This window comes from Zosterops lateralis, assembly GCF_965231275.1.
Source record: "Zosterops lateralis genome assembly, chromosome: 4".
In the NCBI taxonomy this organism is placed as follows: Eukaryota; Metazoa; Chordata; class Aves; order Passeriformes; family Zosteropidae; genus Zosterops; species Zosterops lateralis.
Window position 1 is genome coordinate 31,409,580 of NC_139765.1, and position 21,733 is coordinate 31,431,312.

The window sequence follows — 21,733 nt, forward strand, 5'->3', positions numbered from 1 at the left end:
GTGTTTCATTATGAAAAAAATCAAACCTAAGGAGTAGAGTTGTTGGACATTTCCCCTGTTTTCCTCTGATTAAAAAGGTTTGAAAAACATCACACAGATTTACAGATTGTTTCTTTCAACTTCAAAATGCATTTTTCAAGAAGAAAAAATTTGCCTGTGAAATTTTGTTTATCTCTCACATGTACAGAGGATGCAAATGGCCTGAAAGATCCCTCCAGCATAGTTTAAAATATTTCTTTGCCTCATAATGAGGAACTGTACTGGTGTCAACCACTGGTTGCCACTGGTTTTCCTCTAGGCATAGGCAGTTGTTCAGAGCAGCACCTCGGAACAACAATTTGGCTGCAGTGCTTGTGACTAATCCATGTTCTGTAGATGCCAGAACATTGGAAAGCCATTAGGACTGCTGGGGAATGGCAATTTCTGAAGGCAGCAGTTACTGCTCCTATTCTTGCAAAAGAACCAGCAAATCTGATTTTCCAGGGTTTTCCCCAGCTTCATTTTGTTGGCAACCAGGTTCCTCAATGGGATGTGATCCATTGTGATGGGGCAGCAAAAATTGTTTTTCTTACACTGCCTTGTCCCCTTTTTTATTTGCATTCCTCACATTACAAGGAGTGTGAAGGTGTGGTGCCTAAATCAGATGAGGGCATGGACATCTTGACTAGGATTTAGGTGGAAACAAAGTGTCTATACTCATCTTCATTACCTGAAAAACCCTTGGTTCTGATAGGGCTGTATGGTGGATCATCCTTTTCAAAACAGGAAAACAACAACAGTTTCCTTCCAAGTACAAAGGAGGTTCAAACCTGCATTTCCTCTCCTCTTGGAGGCAGGAGAAGCCTGTATGTATTCAAGGGGCCACTGCAAGGATGCTGGCAGTGTTTGTGTTTGAGCATTAAGGCATCACACAGTGCATTACAGAAACTGTCCATGCAGGTGGTAGAGGAGCCTGACTTACCTGGACATGGAGAGAGCAAGTGAATGCCCCTACAACTTGCTGCAGATTCAAGTTCCCTCCTGTACAGAAAGAACCACATTTCCAGCACAGGAAGATCCAGGACCTGGGGCAGAGTGATAGACACTTCATCTAGCCGCAGTCTTGTTGTCTAGTCACTTGAAGATATCAATCCATGCATAGCTATTCCAGCAACTTTAGGCAGCCTGAGCTGGGCAGCCAAAAACAGTCACTACCTTCTCCAAGATTGTCATGCATTCTACAAATATAAGTCCTGTTAACTCTTGAGCAAGATATATTCATATCTTTTAACCTATCTATATCTTCACTTGCGTGATGAAAAGAATTCAGAATGAAACACAAATAATTTTTAAGAAAGCCACAAAACACCGGAAGGGAGATGTTGACAAAGAACATTGAGATGTGCTTACAAAAGCTTTCTTTGCTACCTGATTGTGACCATGGAAACTCGCTGATGCAAAGCCCTGTGATGCTGCAGTCTGCTCTTTCAAGCCATTCTTATTTGATCTACTTTGTGGATAATCTGAAAGACTCTTCAGTTTATTGGAAAAACAATGTGGGGGTGGGGAATGGGGAGAACAGCAGGGTAACAAAGCATGAAGCACTCACTGTCTTTCTTGCCTCAGTCTTTAATAGCAAGACTGGTTGTTCTTTGGGTACCCAGCTCTCTGATCTGGAAACTCTGTAATGCAAGGGGAAATGGTCAATTAGTTCAGTTGGTTAGACCATGGTGCTAATAATGCCAAGGTTGTGGGTTCAATCTTCATGTGGGCCCTTCACTTGAGAGCTAGACTTGGTGATCCTTTTAAGTCCATTCCAACTCAGAATATTCCATGGTTCTGGGACTTTCCATACTTATACACACACGTCTGTGTGGGTGGATGGGACTCCTCAAGGGCACTGAGGGAGCCCAGGGAAGTGTTCACTGAGCCAGTCTGCATAATTTCTAAGCAAACATGGCTGACTGGGGATGCCCCAGTTGACTGGAAGCTAACAAATGTGTAACACATCTTCAAGAAGGGCTGGAAGTATGATTCAGGGAACTATAGCCCTTTTAGTCTGACTCAGTGCTGGAGAAGCTCATGAAGCAGATCTTCCTGAGTGCTATCATACAGCATGTGCAGGATGACCAGAGGATCAGGACCAGCCAGCATGAGTGTATGAAAGGCAGGTCCTGATATCCTTCTATGACAAGGTGGATGAGGTTGATGGATGTCACCTTTCTGGACTTCAGTAAAGCCTTTGACATTGTTTTCCAAAGCATTCTGCAGGAGAAACTGCTTGGGGCTTAGACAAATGCTTTCTCTGCTGGGTGAAAAATAGGTTGGATGGCTAAGCCTGGAGGGTGGTGGTGAATGGAGGGAAATCCAGTTGATGACCAGCCACCAGTGGTGTTCCCCAGGGCTCACTATTAGGGTCAGCCTTGTTTAATACCTTTATCACTGATCTGGAGGAGGGGATTGAGGACATCCTTGGTAAGCAGATGACACAATGCTGGGTAGGAGTATTGGTCTGCTGGAGGGGTGGAGGGCTCTGCAGAAGGATATGGAACAGCTGGACTGATGGACTGAGGCCAATCACATGTCTTTCCATAAAATAAAGTGACAGGTCCTGCACTTGGGTCACAACTACCTAAGCAGAGCTAGTAGAGCAACAGGCTGGAGAAAGAGAGGCTGGAAAGTTGCTCAGACAAGAAGGACCTGGGTGTACTGGCTGAACATGAGCCAGTGTGTGCCCAGATGGCCAAGAAGGATGATGTCATCCTGGCCTGTGTCAGGACAAAGGAAGGGATTGTGCCCTTGTACTCGGTTGAGGTTGAATCTCAAATACTGTGTTCAGTTTTGTGCCCTTCCCAATAGAGGTGCTGGAACATGGCACTTGTAGAAAATGGAGCTTGTGAAGGGGCTGGAACACAAGTCTCATGAGAAGCACCTGAAGGAGATGGGGCTGTTTAACCTGGAGAAAAGGAAGTTCAAGGGACACCTTATTGCTCTCTACAACTATCTGAAAGGAGGGTATATCCAGGTGGGGGTCAGTCTCTTCTGCAGGTAACAAGCAATAGGCTGAGAGAAAATTACCTCAGGTTGCACCAGGAGAGGTTTAAATTGGATATTAGAAAAAAATTCTTCCTAATACTCACAGGCTTCCCAGGGAAGTGTTTGAGTCACCACCCCTGGAGGTATTTAAAGATGCGTAGACACCTCACTTAGCAACATGGTTTAGTGATGAACTTGACAGTGTTGGGTTTATAGTTGAACTTAAGATCTTAAAGGTCTTTTCCAACCTAAATAATCTGTGATTTATAACTCAAGCCCCCTGTCTAATCAATGTTAGCAATGTTACAGAAACTGAGCCAACACTCTGCCATTATTCTGAAGAGAACAGAAGAGTCAAAGTCCTAGTGTTCTTCCTAATGAAACCTGAGTAATAAAACACTCCCTACTATAGTGTGTGCCATCTGTGTTGATCTAATGGATCAGCACCTTTTCTTTGTGCCCTGTAATCATCAGTTCTTGCCAAAGAATCAAGGTGCACTTTGTCATATGTTCCTAGCTTTGAAGCTGCATTCTGTTAAGGATTTTTAGAGTAGGCAGTTTTGGTGACTGTTCTGACAGAGGCATATTCCAAAAATACTCCAACCTTCTATTTCCCCTGTGAAGAATTGGAGATGGTATAGAATGGCATTCATCACATGGCCACAATGAAAAGAATCTGTAAGAAATGTCAACTTTATTAGCTCACCAGCTGTGCTTGCTGGCAAACCAACCTCAGGTACCATTTCAGTTGCTCTATCACTCATGACTTCCCCTTTCCTGGGAGAGAGCTTTCATTATCCTTCAAAGAATTGAAACACACTTGAGAGATACAATAGAGGAAAAGGGCAGCAAATGGTAAGCAATGGCTGAACTAAAAGCATTTCTACTGAAACAGAGTATTCAACATATTTGAGGAATTAAAACATCAGTGATCCTTTACTTCTTGAGCTATAATAATAACAATTCAGAAAAAAATAGACCTCACAGGCATTTCTCAGATCCCAGCCTTCCCATTTCTTGATGAATTTGTTCTCTTTCAAAATTGGATGATTGCACAAGTTATCCTGGCTTCCTGCCTTGCCACAGGTGCCCAGGTTTCTGGCGACTCTTATCTGTATTTAATTTATACTGCTACCAAATTACAAGACAAGTTGTGAAGCCAGACAACTCTGCCAAAGCAGATATTAAAGCTTTTAACCATAGGAGAGGACCATACTCCTGGGTTCACTGGCTGTACGAAATTGTACAAATAGAGTGATGCTTACTCCATCCTAAACACTGATCACTCTTGTGTCATCTGCCAGAAAAAAATTAACAGTTTATCAATACTCTTTTTTTTTTTGTTATTTTTTCAAAACTGGAGGATGCCATTTCTTCCCACTGATTTTCGAGGGAGTCACAGGCCAGCTAATTGGTTATATTTAATTTCTGTAGCTGATGACACGTGAGTTCCTTCTAGCAAGACTCTAATGTCTGGGAGGAGAAACAATGGTTTCTCCATGCTATTATTTAAAAAAGCTGTGAAACCACTTTCTATTTCACTGAGAGACTATACTGAAAATTTGCAATACTATTTCACTCTGAATCTCATTGTGTTCCCAGGGAAGGATTCATATTTCACAATGAGTGTTGTCAGACTAAATTAACCTGAGAATGAAAAAAAAAAAAATAACAGAATGGAACTGTGGAGAAATTATTCAAAATGTACCTTGTTTCAAGTAGGAAGTAAAAACAGATTCAGGCACTGTAAAAAGACTGAGTTTATCTTGACCAAGATTTTACACTGGATGCAAGCTAGAATGGGAGCCCGGCACCACCAGTTCTCACTCCTGTGACCTTTAGTACAAAAGATGTTTTATCTGTCATATAAAGAATATACCTATGTATCAATCTACAGGGACCATGGGTATGCTTTAAATCAAAAATTTTGATTCCCTTACCCCCAGTAAAAGCTCTTATGCCAAAATACTGTTGCATCTTCTGAGGCAGAAGGTGGAAACTGAAATCCACCTAACGACACATATGCACAAACTATTTATCTTACCACACGACTACCTACTACAAATATAACTTCCAATTCGAAACTGAGACAATTTTTCCAGATGTATTTAACTTTGCAAGTCCTGGTTTCATGTTCATTCAAAACGTGACAGGCCTACCCTATTTTATATACTAGTGAAATCTTGGGGCTGTACAGCCTGTGTCAAAAAAAAAGTAATTACATATTTAATGTTTCCTGTGTGTGAGGTAGTCTCTCTTTTCTTGCTTCAAATGTGGTACGTTTAGACAGAGGTGAGAAATATTTCTCAGTAAATGAGAAACTGAGCCATCAGAAAATGTTCTGTAGCTGATTTTTATGTGATATTATACACCTTCAAAGACAAATTTTCTGCCAGAGTGCTCCTTCTGTTTGCTCTGTTATCACTCTGGTTCAACTGACACAGAGTCTTCAGACAAATATTATTTGCACTCCTGGTACTCTGCTTGTTGCTTGTGACTCTTCTTAGAGGGGAAAGAAATTGGTCTGACATTCAGGCAACAACAGAAATACGAGATTTTTCTAACATAGATCAGATATTGATATAAAATCAAGAAGCATTAGAAATTAGTTGGTTGATTTCTGAAATACAAGGGAAAAACCTCAGGAGAAGTTATTACTGAGTCCTAGTGACACTGATTACAGAGCCAGATGTGCACAGCTCATGCTCAAATCTGCCCTGTGAAGTTTTAAATTGGTCGTTAACAAAGCAAGGCAGTGCCATTAAAATCATCAAAATAAATGTAAAAGGGAGAAGGGTTTGTTTCTACTGACTATCAGCAATTAGTGGAAGATACAAAATGAGAACAGCAAACATTTTAATAGTAAGTTTTGAAATGTATTTCAATTTTCACTTTAAATTATACATTTTCAAGTGAAACTTGAAATTGGCAACTTTATGCTGATTTATTTGGGTGCAGCAATGCCGTGGGCTCTTCACAAACTTCAAGGAAGTGGGCTGTGTCCACCTCTCCCCTGAAGACAGAGAAAAAAGAGATTCCTGTACACCTCTAAGAGCTTCACAGCCATCTTCTCTTGGTGTCACTCATGCTGGCCATTTCTGTGATTATTTGGCAATGAGATAAGAGTGCACAAACAAGACAGTGAGAGAAGAAAGGAGACAAGCCAAGGAGGGGATCACTCTGCAAGCATCATTGTCAGGAAATGAGGAAGTTCTGTTACTAAGCTGGTTTGTGCTGGTATTGTAGGTCACTTTCTAGCCCTGCAAATCTTCCCAAGGGACTACAGGAGCTGAGGAGTCCCTGTTCCCTTCATCAGGAAGGAAGGGAGTAGAGAGTACTGAATATACTAGAGATGCCTCAAGTTACGCAGGATTGCCATCAGATCTATGTGCTTCCTCTTCTGTTATTTCAGCCTGAAAAGTCCCCTCACTCTTGCCACTGCCATGTCTAAGTCCTTCTAGATACTATTTCACCTTCTGCATCTTCAAAGCCTCAGGCAGCTGAGAGACAACAGCTGAGAGGAAGCGACAAAAGAAGTTGCTCAAGTATAGCCCTTTCAGGAGCATTTCAGACTTGTGGATTCTGTGGCTGTGGGAAAGGACTTTCTAAGACAGCAAGACCTGTCTGTCACTCTCAGAAGGATAATATTCTATCTCAGAACAATAACTGCTGGTAGCTCCTTGGAAATTTAGAAAAAAGTTCTGCAGGAGTGATATGTTACAACAGACCTGAGCAGAGCAATGTGTTAGAAATGTTTTTGGTGCAGGCGCATCTGATTCCTGGATAATTTTTTCCCCAGTTTTCAGCAAGATATATTTATGCCAAAAAAAGGAAACATGAATAAGAATTCTTGTTTTGTGAGAAAAAAAAAAAGTGTAAAAATAATTTTAAGTTAATGGAAATATTTCTCTTAATATATGCATTTTCTCCTATAACTGCAACTATCATTACTTTTTCTAATCAATATACAAAAGCCAACACATTCCAAAATTCCACTGTAACAAAGGGCAGAGCACAAGATAGAGGGAGACAAAAGGGTATGAGGAAACACTGAAGTAATATATCTTTGCATGACAGGAAGTGAGGCCAGTGGCCTGGTACCATGATGTTAAAAGTAGTTTAAGCTGGCAGAAACTAGTACTACTGCCAAAAAAGACAGTCCTACCCTGTCTTTTTTCTCTGGTTGATTATTCTGGCTTCTGCATCCTCTGTACACCGTCCCTTTACCAGCTACTCTAGCCCAATACAAGCATTGATGCAGAAAAGAGCTGACAGAGCAAAATATAGTTATTTTTACCCATGTCAACTCCCAGTTTATCGTGCTGCCAACAACTGTTTCTGCAGTTGCACATGTCAGGGCACCAGAAAAGTAGTGATCTGTATGGGTGGGAGGGAAGTGCCTTTCTTAGTGGTGGTGTTGTCTATTGCAAGCTCAAACTAGCATTGAAATGAAGGGCACAGTAAGTGTAGCACTTTTTTCTAGGCAGAAAAAGGATGTTCAGGTTGGATAATGAATTTGCTTATAGGATGTTTTAAAGGAGCTCCACCCTGTGGAACGCAGTAGGCAGAGGAAAAAATTCCAAAAGTATTGATTAAAGAATATAAGAAGCTGCTGATATTCTCTGGTACCTTGGTTTGACTAAATCAGGAGCCTTTAAAATGGATGAGACCTATTGGCCAAGCAGGGCCAAAAAAAAAAAAAAAAAAAAAAAAAAAGAAAGAGAAACAAAGATAGTTGAGATGGTACAGAAAGAGGAACAAGTGAAGGAATGGAGAAAAGGTGTGATACAGATGAAACAACAGCTTTGGAAAAAAAATACACTATGCTTAAAATTGGGCACTGAATTCCACCTTCCTTTAAACCAGGAAATGCTCCTCTTTTTTTCAGTACAGAGGAAAGCCAGGCTAAAGTAATTTACAGGCATCTTACAAGAGAGTGATGGAGGCACATTCTGTGACCATTGTCACTGGTGGACAGAGACGTAGAAGTGCAAAAGGACCTTTAGATTGTAACAAAGTGGTCTCCAGAAATCCTTGTTAATAATGTTTGTTTGGCAGCAGCACCATAATACAACAATCTGTTCCCAAGTGCTAGCTTTTAAGATCTGAGTAAAAAATATTTGCTTGTTTGGCCTTGTATTTCCATTTGGGTGAATATATTTAATTATTTTATGCCTTTCTGAGCTCCCCATACCTTGAATACTGAAACATTCACTGCTTCTGCAGGAGATTTATAGGCACTGCAGAAAGAGGGTGTTTTCCTGAAATAAGGAACAGGTTAGTGACAGACAAGGAAAAGGATGCATTGCTGATAGAGAGCAGAAAAGGCTAATTATATATCTTGATATCTCAATGGCTTAGTCATTCATGCCCAGGGGAGCAGTAAAGAGGCATTTGCACTTAATGCTAATCACTCCAGAAACAAAAACATCCCATTGCCGTTCTCTGACTTGCAAAGGCAAGTACACCCTCAACGTTTTACAAGTTGCAACACTGAGATTTGGTTTGTATTAAAGAGTATAGTTCAGGCAAAGTTGTTCTCTTGCATTACCAATTGAGTATCTGAGGCACAGATGAGAGAGCTAGATACCTTGGAGTTAGCCAGGAGCAGAATCCAATTCTGTTGGATCCTGATCCTGTGCTTTATCTGGTAGTTCATACACCTTTTCAGAGTTTAATCAGATACTCAGTGTGTGTTTAGCCATGGCCTAGGATACACTAATTAATGTAAATTAAGACCAGTTGGATATCTTCCTTATACGCAACAGTGCATCATTCATAGAAGGTTAACTGAAACACTGGATGTGTGGACCATGCCTCTTAACACTGTTTGGCCTCATTGGAAACATTAGGAGCGTAAATGGTGTAAAATATTCCTAAGTTTATTCGGTTTATTTTTTTTTAATTACAGCTCTGGTATTAAAAACTCTGTGTTTGTTTGTGTCTAGAAGTTTTTTGTGTGTGTGTGTGATTTTTGTTTGTTTGTTTGTTTTTGTTTCTTTTTTTTTTCCCCCACTGGAATTCCTCTTTTCAGCTCCTCTGCATGAAGCTCTGTGAGCAAGAATCATGCATGAAGAGAAAAGAACACAGCGGCTTTAGGTTAACATTGCTGTTTAGGCATGGGCCAACGATCAAACATCAGCTTGTGTGGCAGGGAGACTGCTGTATAAGTTACAAATCCAGCATCTTGTTCGAATGACCAAGATATCCCAAATAAATTTCAATCAATAGTACTTGCATATCAAAACTGAAAATATCTGTAAAATTCTATCTTGTGCTAGTGTTGTGCAGGAAGTTGCTACTGCAGTAGTTTGGTGTGCAACACATTGGAAGCCATTGACTCGAGGGTGAGTTTCAAAGGGACATAATGAGCTTTTGACAGCATGGTGCTCATCCAGTTTAAGATGAGTCTGGATGACTGGAAAGGTGTTCTTCTGGAAACGCCTTGGGCGATTTATCCAGTCCCTGAAAGAACATCACCATATTGTAGAATAAATATTTGCTCTATTCTCAAACAGAATATTTTACTTATTGCTATCTTTCCTCGTGCTTAAGCACCAGTATTTCTCATAGAACACTGTCGGAAATATTCAAGTGCTGATTACAAGGTAAAATGCATTTTTAGGCCAGAAGGCCATTGTCCTGTTGGCTTTGAAATCCTTGTTACAATACATCTATGAATACATTAGCTTTATATAATTTTGTTTATCCTTAGCATGATTGTCCCTGTTCCAGCATTCCTGTGTGTTTTGCTGTTTCTGACAGACCATTCCTTTTTCTCTCTTCTGAAAACACAGGCCAGACAGCAGGATGCTGTGCTGCAGAGGTACATCTGTGGCAGAAGAGGGTACACCAGGGCTTCAGTTGTGGAAAAAAAGCCTCTTTTTACAAATATGATAGAGCACAACTTGCTAAAAGACACAGAAAACAACTTCTGGAGATGAGAAACAGGCTGCTAATTTGCTTGTGAGACTGTGATGCTATTTCTTTTAGCAGCAGTCAGAGTAATCCTGGCATAGGAATGAGTCAGGAGAAAGCATTCTAGAAAATTGTGGCATTGAAATTCCAACTATTTCCTAATATTTTTTTTTCCAAAAGACCTGAAAATATACTAAGAGCCTGAATGTGCTAGTGCATCTGTTTTTGTCTACTTAAAACAACATTTGGTTTCTCTGTCTTCACAAACACTCAAAGCCTCAAACGTTGTCACTTATGAAAAGAGAAAACTTTTATTACTGTGGGGCTGTTAAGAGTGGATCTGTGGTGAGGCCTAGTTTATTTCAGGGCAGGGAAATACCATGTTTTGTTTCCACACAGAAGATCCTGCAAGATAGCTCAGCACATCATAGCCGTGTGGGAGCCACCTACAAGCATGGACTTTCTTAGCACTGAAGGCAGAGTGAGGCTTTGCACCCATACCTGAAACCAGATCAAGTGCTTGAGTCTTGAGAGGAGGTGTGAAGACTCTCACTACAACAAGTGTGTGTTGGTCTAGTCAAAACCAGGACTGCTCTGTTGTCCATACCCTCCCAGTATGTGTGCAGGCTGTCCTTTTGCTCTTCAAAGGCTGCTCAGGCAACACAGAGCTGCCTTCAAGAACGGATTCTCAATCTGTGTCCACTTGAGCTCATTGACTCCTTCCACACTGAGCTTCTCAGATAGGGTGGTGCTTGCTGGGTGGATTTGTCTGTAGTGGTGAGGTTTCTCACACTGACTGTACAGGAGCTGCACAGGGAGACAAGTCAGCATGATGTCATGCAGCTCTGGGTACATATTTTCATCCCCTCTTCAACAGAAAATCCTGAATCAGGAACAGGCTTCAGTAACAAGGATATTCCTCAGGAAATTTGCCTGGATTTCTTCCATGTGTCTCCATGGGAGAAATTCACAAATCCTGCCTCTATCCTTGCCCAATTCTTTATAATTTGGGCAAGCAAGCTGGATGTTGTGCATGGGCTGTGCTACTGTGTCTTCATTTATTCAGCAGGGCCTTCTCTGATACCCAAAAAAGCTGTGCTATAAAGATATATTAGCATGGCATCCCAGGGGAAAAGCTTTCCAAAAGTCTGTGTCCCAGTTTTTGGGCTGCTATTAGGAAACATTCTTCCCACTGCTGCCATGTGGATTGACAACTTGTTGCCTTAGGCTTTCATGCTGAGGGTAGATCTGGGTGTTGGTTCTAAAAAATATTCAAAGCCCTAAAGCACTTTATATCAGGTATTCTTATACCTTTTAGTAGGTCAATGACTCCCTGTAGTTTTTGTGCTTTTAGCATATACAGACACAGTGGCCCTGATACCGTAACCCCTCAGAAACCCCTGTAATATAAAATACTTTGAGTTTGAGCATTACATTGAAGGAATAAAAATAAATTAATGGGGTTTTACTGCTTGAAGATTACTATTCAAAATTTTTCATGGTTCCTATTCATAAGGCTCTTGGAACATAATGTGGCCAATTTCTCATGTTGGGAAAATCTCTCTGTTAAGAATTATGGCTCTCCAGCTCTTAGGACTGTTAAAGTTGTTAAGACTAATATTTGCATATTGATGGGGAACAGAAAAACATGCTTTTAAAATAGCTAGTTAGCTTTCCACTGAGCATGAGTTACTGTCACTATAACATTTGTCATTTTGACCTTTTATTTTATTTTTCATAAATTCTGATTGCTGCTCCAGTCCATGAGCGAATAGAGGAATTTAGAACACAATTCTGACTGTTAACCTCAAATGTTGTATTCATCCACAGATGTCCATATCTTGGGCTTTCTGAACTTCCAATGTTATTTGAATTGATATATTTTATTGTCTCCTAACTTGAACTTTGGTTGTTTCAAGCAATACTCTTAAGATAAATAGAATGCTCACAGAAGAACAATTTCCCTTAGGTATAGATCATAGGAAGATAGTAGTCTGGGTTCAAAATAAACAGAGATGACTTAAACTGCTTTCAATCTAAGGTTCAAATCTACCCCCACTTTTTTCAGATGCAGGCAAGTGCCACCTCCCAGTGAAGTTAGTGAAACAGTTTGTCTTTGAAAAGTTTTTATCCTTGGTTGCTGGGATACTCTGAAAAGTGAGATCTTTGTTCATTTGCTAGTGAAAATGGCCTTGCGTGTAAGCTCATTGTGTTCACCAGTACTTTGCCCTGAGAGGATACAATTCCTTTGCTATAGACTTTCTCCTGGTGAGTTGTATTGATCTTACGAGAAAGAGAAGTAAAATTTTGACCTGAATGGTGAATAAAACCACCAAATTAGGGCAAAGAAAGAAAAATTTTTGTTTTGCAGGATAACTTATATTTGTAGAAGATCTTATAGAAGGATCCAAGGAATTTCTCTTGTCATAAGTGGGAAGCAGAATGGAGCAAGGCAACGTGGCAGGTATTTGTTAGGTCAGGTGTGACATGAGTTACAATGTGCACATTACCCAAAAAAATGGTGTTACAAGGCTGGCGTTGTGATAGTGCCTTCTCTTTAGTGCCATTTTGCCCAGCCTGAGCCCGAGGAACACCAGCAGCCCCACTACACTCCTGGTCTTGTACAGTTCCTGTTTCAAGTGGTGAGGAGATGGCATCCAGCCACGGGAGCTTGGGAGGGCCAAAGATGAAACAGCACACGGATCATGACAAACAGGAAAGGGATCCCACTGCTGGTGTCCTTTTGGAGCAGTCTCCCTTGGAGGAATGGAGCAGCCCTCCTGGCACATGAGACCAAGATCTCGAACATAGAAGAACCACGTATGCTAAGCCATAGGTGACCAGGAGCTAGAGATCCTTGTCTCCTCCCTTCATAACCCAAGTGCTGTTGACTCTTGTTTGAGGTGTAATTTCACTACAAGAGTCAGGGTTATGTGTTTGAGGCTTATCCAGAGTTCTTAGTCTCTCGAAAGAAAAGTCCTGAAGTGAGGGCACTTTTTGATTTTGTATCAGAATCTGTAGACTTTTAGGTGTACTTCATTCTTTATTTGAAAAGTAATAGCAGAACACACAGGAATATTCCAGAGAAGAGGCAATGACATTTTCTGTATAATTGATGGGTTGATCTAACTCTCTTTTGTATTCCTCCTCTCTCAAGATAAATTTAAATTTTTTCAAGTCTGTCACACTTCACAACAAACAAAATATCTGGTCAAACTATAGAAGGGAAATTAACATAGCCCTCTCAAACCCACTAATGTGATCCACTTTTTATATTTTGCCATGTGTTTCTTCCACACTGTCTGGGATAAATTTATAGCAAGCATTTAAAATCCCTGAAAAAGAGTCCCCAGACACATAGAAGTCTTTTCCATCATTGGTACTTTATAATAAAATTGATAATCTCTACCAAAACAAAAATTCCCTACCGAGAAGTGAAAGCCTCAAACCACTAATGGCTGCATCACTAAAACTGGTAGGATGTACATATTTTAGTGACATCTTCAGAGATCCAACATCATCAGCAACAATTGAGATAAAGTTGGTTTTTTGGGAGAAAACAAAATTATTTTAGGCACTCTCTATACTGTAAAGGCCAGTTTAAAACCAGCTGTAAAATTTCATGCACTTTTTTTTCCAAACTAGCCAACCCTTCAGATCATCAGGTGCATGGGACCAATTGTTGTCACTCTGAATAAATTTAGACTTAAAGAAGGAGTGGATTCCTCCCACCCATCTGCCTGTCTGTAGTATGTAGGATATCCGAGAAATGATCAAACTCATTCTAAACTTAAAATCCACAAACCTATCTTCAAAATATCATCTTTGAAACTGTATATGCTTGCATACCTGACTACCTAGTTTTTTGAATGTAATTTTCAATTTCTTACATTTTGAGAATCTTGTAAAACTATGTCTTAAAAAACAACACTAATAATGGGTGTGCTTTCCCTTCTGTCTCTATTTTAATTCTCCTAGGAGTCACTAAGTCCAGACTTCTTGCTTTCCATATGGTTGGCAGGAAATAGAGCATATTGATGGAAAGCCTCTCTATATAACCTGTCACCCTGAGGAAAGGGCACATCCTGGCAAATTAGTATTTCCTCCAAGTGATCCAAGAGAAGTCCATTCAGAATCTGCATGTGACCAAAAGAAGAGTGGGGAATATTCTGATTATTATGCTGCCATGAGAATGTGAAAAGCAACAAATACAGTATGTGTGTAAGCTTAGAAGGATTGTAGCCTTTGCTTTGCAGAAAAAACACACAATTCTTTACTTATTGAAAAAAAAAATGGAATGTAAGGAATATTGATGGCAGAAAATTTTTCTCCTTGATTTGGAGGGTGAAGTAAGATGACGATTAACAGTGACATGGAGATGTTTCTCAAATTTTAAGTTCAAAAACCTACTAAAGATTATCTGTTGTTAAATTAGATAATCTTTGCTCCAACAGGCACAGCCAGATTTCCTTGCCACTTGTGGATGTATTGGAGATGTTAAAAAAGTGATTGGATACATCTAATTTATTAACTGAAAATCCAGTAAGCTTGGGCTGCTATTGAGCATGAAAAGAAGGTTTCTGGATCAGAAGCCCCTGTATGGTAGAATTCTGCAGGCTAGGAAAGTATTGTGGGTTAATATCTCTACACATGCTTATGCTGTCCTATTATCCCACCTATGCCTCCATGATGGGACATTGCAAGAAACTGGCAACTGGGCTTTCATTTGGTAGCACTTTCTCCAGGTCTAACACAGTGCTCTCCATTCCCATGAAAGCATCAGTCAGATCTAATATTTCAAAATTCAACTGAACAAAACACCCCACCAGATTTGTCATTGTCTGAAGATACAAGTGAACAAAATGTCACTAGTGCTGAAAAAGAAAAGTATTGTTTAAAAGATGCCTAGATCATAGCAGCAGGTAAACCATGCTATATGAAAAGGTGAATTAATTTACTACTCTCAACCTCTCAAATTCCAGAAGAACCTGAAATAAGAAGTTCCCTGATTGACTCTAAATTTGGGCAGCTGTATGTCCCTGGGCCTGTGAGTAATGCATGCAGATTGAACATCTGAAAAAAAATAATTCTTTCCCCTCCCCCTTCTGCAGTCTGTTTCAGATCCTTGTTGGGAGGAAAGAACCCTTCCCCACCATTGGAGGGACTGTGTCTAAGAAAGGATGGGTGTGGGAATGCAGGAATTGCTTTATAGGTTTTAGCTATGGGTATAGTATAGTTTTAATTGTAACTTTAGTGTAGTTTTTAGCTATCCTAGGTAGGCCCCCTGTCCTGGAATTTGTTCTTATCAGAAGTTGATAAGAGTTTCCATGACAACCCGGGTCTCTGCCCAGAGACTGTCTCCCATTGGTCTCTCCCCAGGATGAATCCCTGCCCATCCTTTCCAATGTATCTTCTCCTCCTTTGTCCATCAATTGAGACCTTATCTCCAAGGTCCAGGACCTTCAGAGAAGATTTGGCCAGTGGTTGGCAGATCCCCAAGGGATCCCTCCCCAATTTACCTTGATTTGTCAATGCTTAGGTAATTCAGTTGGCATTTGTTACTTTGCTTTGTTTTATTGGTTCATGACTTGTATCCACCCCTTGAATTGCTTTGGATAAAAACCCCCTGCTGCCAGGTCCGGGGTCTCTCTAGAGGCATCGGGCTGAGGCGAGGGGTTCCCCTGTGACCCTCTGAATAAACCTCTGTTCCCCGATTGTCTCTGAGGGTCCCCTCTTTAAAACCATGGCCTTGACAGTGTAAGTTGAGGTGCTGCAGAGCCAAGAACTCACAAATCGTTTCTGTTGTGGTGTATCTCAGAGCTACCGGGTGGTCCAGCCGAACACCGGGCTGGCCAGAGAAAGATACGCACCCCAACAGATGGAAATGTGGTCAGGGCCATGAGACCAAAATTCATTCTTTGTTTGCTCAGGCTGAAAAATCAACCCAGAAGGAACATCTGGTTGATCTTGTTAAATCAGTTTTTCAAAACTAGTGAAGTTTCACACAACAACTGGCAAATAGGTAGGAAAATATAGAAAAACAAATTTTATGTCTACTATAAACCTTCACACAAAAGCGAAGTCAAGAGTAATGGGTTAACTTAGGGAGCATCTGAGTTAACCTCTTATTTTTTAAAATGCATCTAGGAAGATATCCATTAATTATTCTTTAAAACTGAATTTAGTCAGTTTTCTACAGGGAGCAGGGAGATGTACTTTGGATTTTTTTGCTTGTGTTTTCTCATATTCAGAGGTATGGCATCTTCAGCAAGGATGAAGTGAGTTGCTGTTTCTACTCCATCTCAGTTCTCATCTGTCACCAGATGTGCTCTTACTGACAAACTTTGTAGGTCTATTAGGCTGATTTTTATAAACATTTAGATTGCAGGGAAAGCATACTAAACTCTTTGTTCTGGAGGTAGTCAATGTTTGGGAAGATATTTTTCTGTTGATGTAGGAGTAGAGTGAAAGAGGGAACTAGAGCAAACACTTCTGATGTGCACCTGATGGAGCCAGCAGGTTTGGAACAGAGGAATAAAGATCTTCATTAAATGTGCAGGGACACACCAACACATAGCTCTTATTCGGTGAGTCACCTTTCAGAAACAAGCAAACAGCTGCAAGAAAAGGTTGAGTGCCAGTAACCTGATAAATCATGGAAGGGAATCCTGATTTTTGTTCAGGACTTTAACAGAAAATACTAAAGCCAGAGCTGAAACAAGGGTTGCACCTAATAAGAACATAAACATTTGCATCCAGTAAGGTTACAGTATATAATGCATTTTCTTAATTAGCAGGTGAAAGACTGTTGTTTGTTCTCTGAAACTTTCTCAGTCATTCAAAATGTTTCTTCAGTTCTCTTTTTCTGCTTTCAGAAACTAACCCTGTTCATATTGCTCAAAAACACTCAATGGAACAAGTACCACATCAATAAAAGACAAGCACTTTGCCCAGAATATCGTTCCAGTGCTTTTTGCTGTGTGCATTTCTCTAATTCAATGACCCACTTATAAATATCATAGTCAGAAATGGAGGGATGTAAAACCATACATTTAGATTAATCTATATGTAGCAAGGTGGACCTTAGGATTCTGATTCATGACTGAGTTCAAATGTGTAATGATATTGTAAACAATAAATAACCATTGACTTTTCTGAGTTTGCCAAGGGGAATCTTGTTTTTATTTAGTCAGGATATGTTTTGCAATTGCAAACAATTATTCTAGGACAGGCAAAGTGCTTCTTCTCCCTTAAGAACAAGAAGGCTGCAGGCTAATATATCCCTCTCTTGAGAGACTCTTCCTCACTGCCTGTTGCTGAGTATACTTAAGAATAGGTAGAGAGAGGAAAAGAGGGACAGGAGCCTGGTGTGTGACTAAACCCTAAATGTCTCCCAAGAAATTGGTTTTATGTGTCATGGCAAACAGCAGTTTTGCTGTTAATTTGGTTCTTTCTATAGCTTTTGAGCAGAGTTGTGTGGAGGGAGGTAAAGCCTTTCCACAAATAATTTTGTTACTGTAGCGTTTGGTTCTGATCGCCATAGAATGAAAAATAAATGGGCTAAAATTATTTTTTGACAACAAGGGAATTTTGAACCCATGACAGACTGGTGGACTTTGGTAGGCTTTTGATGCCAAGGAGCTGCAAGGCTGGGAGGAGTGAGAAGAGATAAGCTTGACAGGAAATTGTAAACATGTTTTTGACAGAAACGTACAGGCTTTGAACCCCACCCCATGTCTATTCCAGACCGATGAAACTGAAGGGCTTCTGCAGAACTTTTGTAATTACAGAGGTTGTTAATGCTGACTAAATGGGGCATCTTTAGAATCAGCAGAAGTTATGAGATAACAGAAACACAAATAAAGATTTTGAATCTACTTTTTGTAGCTATATAATCAAATTATTTTGCTTATAGGTCACTGTGCAACAAAAAGTAGATTCTTTTTAGAATAATCTGATAAAATACTAGTAACTGCTTAGCTAAATTTTTGATCACTGATCTTTCATCAGATATGGATCTAGTTGTATTTCCCTTCCCACCCCTCTCCCTGAGCCCACAGGCTGTATCCCATTATGTCACGTCATGCTGGGTTACCTCCTGCTTTAGCAACACATGCTATGATGTGACACCCTATAATTCACAGAGACAGGAACAAAGTACTCTAAACAGTAGAGTGATTGTGCTGCTGTAATATCTAGGACATTTGCAGAGTGCTAGATGATGGCACTGGTTTTTAGCTTCCTGAATAAAAGTTGGATATCTCAGCAGATATGCAATACTCAATGGGCTCAAATGTGATGGTAATCAGTACCGTAAAGAACCTGGGGCCTGGAGTCTCAGCAAACCATGGAGCAGCTCAGCCTCCTCCAGTGAGTGTCACTGCAACTTCTACATGTGGCTTCAAGGAGGAAGGGAAAAGTAGAGCAGAAATTATATTCAACCCATGATATCAACCCAACTCCTCCTTCTTAGAGGAGTTGTTATTTGGAAATAACAACTTGATGAACAGCATGTTGATGACTGAGCTGTTTGTGCTTCTGTGGAGGTTGACATATGAAACATGCTCATTCTGTAGACTCAGAATAGTGATTATTCATTCCTTTTCTTGTGGTCAGGCTACTCTACACTGTCCTGAGTAATAATCCTAAACCAACATCTGTTCCACAAGACTTGCAACCTGAGATTTAGATAGCATGCAATGAATTAATAAAGGGGCACTTACTGAAGTACAAAGACAAACTAACAAGTTAGAGCAGTTTTAATACCCAATAGTTCTCACCAGCTCAATCCTGCTAAAAAATGCTATCTTGTAGACTTCGTTGTTTCCAATACTCACCTTTACACAGTATATGGAAATCGGAGATTTTATTTTGCATAAGAGGTTTGTGTGACAGTCTAATTTGTCTGTAAGGAGCAGGAGTAGGTCCTAGGAAAGAATTATTGTCTGTTGTTATGTTTCAGCCATGTCCGGCTTCTTCCCTCTTGTGTAAAAACCAGTGGATTTGCATTCAGCTAACTTGGAAACAACTTCTCCTCAGATGTCCATACTACAAAGAGCAGATGGTCAGAACAGAGGAAGGGGGTCACTGATGAGGTTTCAGAAAAGTGGATAAAAGATTAATTAAAAATTAAGCAGAAAACACTGCACTGGCCTACAATGAGACTGTCTGGCAGATCACTACCTTCCAAACAGTGATTTAGTGAAATCACATCATCTGGGTTCAGTTCTTGATGCTCATGCACACTTTAGGTTCATTTGCCTCGTGTCCTCATCTGAAAAATGAATACAATTAAAAAACTTGTGATTCTTTGTAATTTATGGTTCTGAGGTTTATTATAAGGACTGAAATCTTGTCCTATGCCAGGACAATCCAGCCTCACACAACCACTGAGCTGATTATTGCTGCTTTACTCTAACAGCAATAGTTGCCCTTAATGTCAAGTAACATAAGGAGAGACACGGAGAGTTGATTGTGGTTCCAACTGTTCTGCCTCGGGCAGATAGAAAACATTAGTCTCTTTGATCAGGTAGATGTGTAAAACCAGTGTATCCACCCCTCAGGTTAATATTTTTTCACAAATGTTGTTTAATCAGGAAGAGGTTACATTCCATGCTCCAACTGTAGGTCAGTACCCAGCTACATAGAAAAGTAGCCAGGCTTTGTGAAAAACAAGGACCAGGAAAGGACCTACTGCATTTACATTGGCATTTGTCACTTTATATGAGATAATAGTATTACTGGATTAAACATATAACTTTCGTGGAGCAAGCTTTTGCACTGTGTCCTGGACAAGTGGTCAAGTATAATGGATTTTAAAGCTTGGCATGTGTCATCGGAGTTCAGAGAAATTTATAGAATGTATGTAGGGTTAGAAATCTTGAGTCCAAGTGAGACTAGTCAAATCCCATGGTCATGGCTGCACTACAAGGCATATCTTCCTCCTACTCCATCCACACCTGCATCTGGTTTTGCTTAATTGTGTATGAGTTTAAGATCTCTTTCAGAGAGGTGAGTCCATTTATTGATTGCAGTGGAAGGTTGCTTTTCCAACACAATGTAAGGATGAAATTCTCTGAAGTAAAAATAAAACATTCACAGTTTTAACAGGCAACTTTCATTTAATTATTTGGACAAAATCCGAGTCAGAATTCATAAGTACAGAGAAACCAAGTATCACTACCAACGTATTTCAGATTTTGAGGTGTTTGATTCTTTTAAGAAGTAATCAACATTTTTTGCGCTAGCCAACTACTCTATAGAAATTATAGCTTAGTGAAAAATTCACTTTTCCTTTAAAAATTCTCAGTCAGACACTTCAGTAAATCCATAACATGACAAAGCCTATAATGTCTGCAAATGCAATTTTCTTTCTTATAAACTGTTAAGGTCAGCAGTAACTGCTACCTTGAATAATGGCCATATAGATCCTAAACAGCGTAAATTCTTATAATTAAAATTCTTCAGATTTTTAAAGACAGCAGAAAAATGTCATCCAATATTACTGCTTTTTTGTTGGTCCAATATTTTACATACACTGTAAAATAAAGAAACAAAAATTCAAAGAAAACAATTTAATTTCCTTGAAAATTCGGTTAAAAAGAAGAAAGGTAAATAATTTAAATAGGTATTTTTTAAAGTCCTGCTGTTACCAGATATTTCAAAATACAGTAGAGGATTTCAAAACATTATTATTTAATATGAATATGTACTTTTTCATTAGGATCTACTTTGATGAGCTAGAAAAGAGAAGAATAATGGAAGATAAACTGAAGTTCCTGTTTAAGGAACGAGAATTATAAAAAGAAAACAGACAAATAAAATAATCTGCCAACTTCAAAAGCATTTCAAAGCATGAAATTCCTTTAGCTTGAGACATAATTCAATGACTAATGTTTAAGGATACAGATAGAGCTTTGAAATCTTGAGAAAATGGGAAAAAATGAGTTGTCTTTTTCTGTGACTAATGAAAATATGTCCACAAAGGGTTTCTAATTGTGATATCCCAGATGTTTGGGAGGAATGAACATGTCACATCTAGAAAACTTCTTAGCTTTCATTTACTTTTTTTTTCTCTGGGTGTACATGAAGAAAAAAAACAAAACCACATTTTCAAAGGCCAGTTTTCTCAATAGCTCAGAAGTCTATTTAGAAATGAAGAAAAAAAAAGTCCCTTGCTCTCTCAAAAGGGGAAGAGGCACCCATGCTGCATAACTCTTCTGTTTCACTCAGTTTGTCTGCACTCTGAATTTTGGTTCAGTTATGAGGGCTGCCCTGAGCTGTGTATTTGTTGATATTTACTAGTGTTGACTTTGTAATTTCACTATAAAGAGAAATCAGCTAGTGCCAGAAGACTAAGGAATCATGCAGTCAGTGTCGCATAGTGCTTTCATCCCATGTAAGCTGTCTCTCATTCCCCTCTTGAAGCAGGGAGAATGCTAAAATGATTAGTCTACACTATTTGTGTAAAGTTGAATGAGGTCAATCTCCTGTGCTACGAATTTACAAGACTAAAGCTCACATGATTGCCAGTGTTCAGCCCTTGCCAGATATTAATTTTTCATAGCTCCTTGAAATTGCACAAGTTGAAGGCTCTTCCTTGGTCTGTGACCTCCTATGTTCTTATTTCCTGTTAGGTGCTGAAATTAGCAAGAAAATATTGATAACAGAAAATCTGCTGGTGCCTCAGGTTTCTTTGCATGAGGCTAGGATGTTATCGGTCCTCTTCTAGGAGTCCCGCTGGAGGTTTAAAAGTCTGTTGTTATAGGCCTACTTGTGGCAAGGCACGAGTATAAAAAGA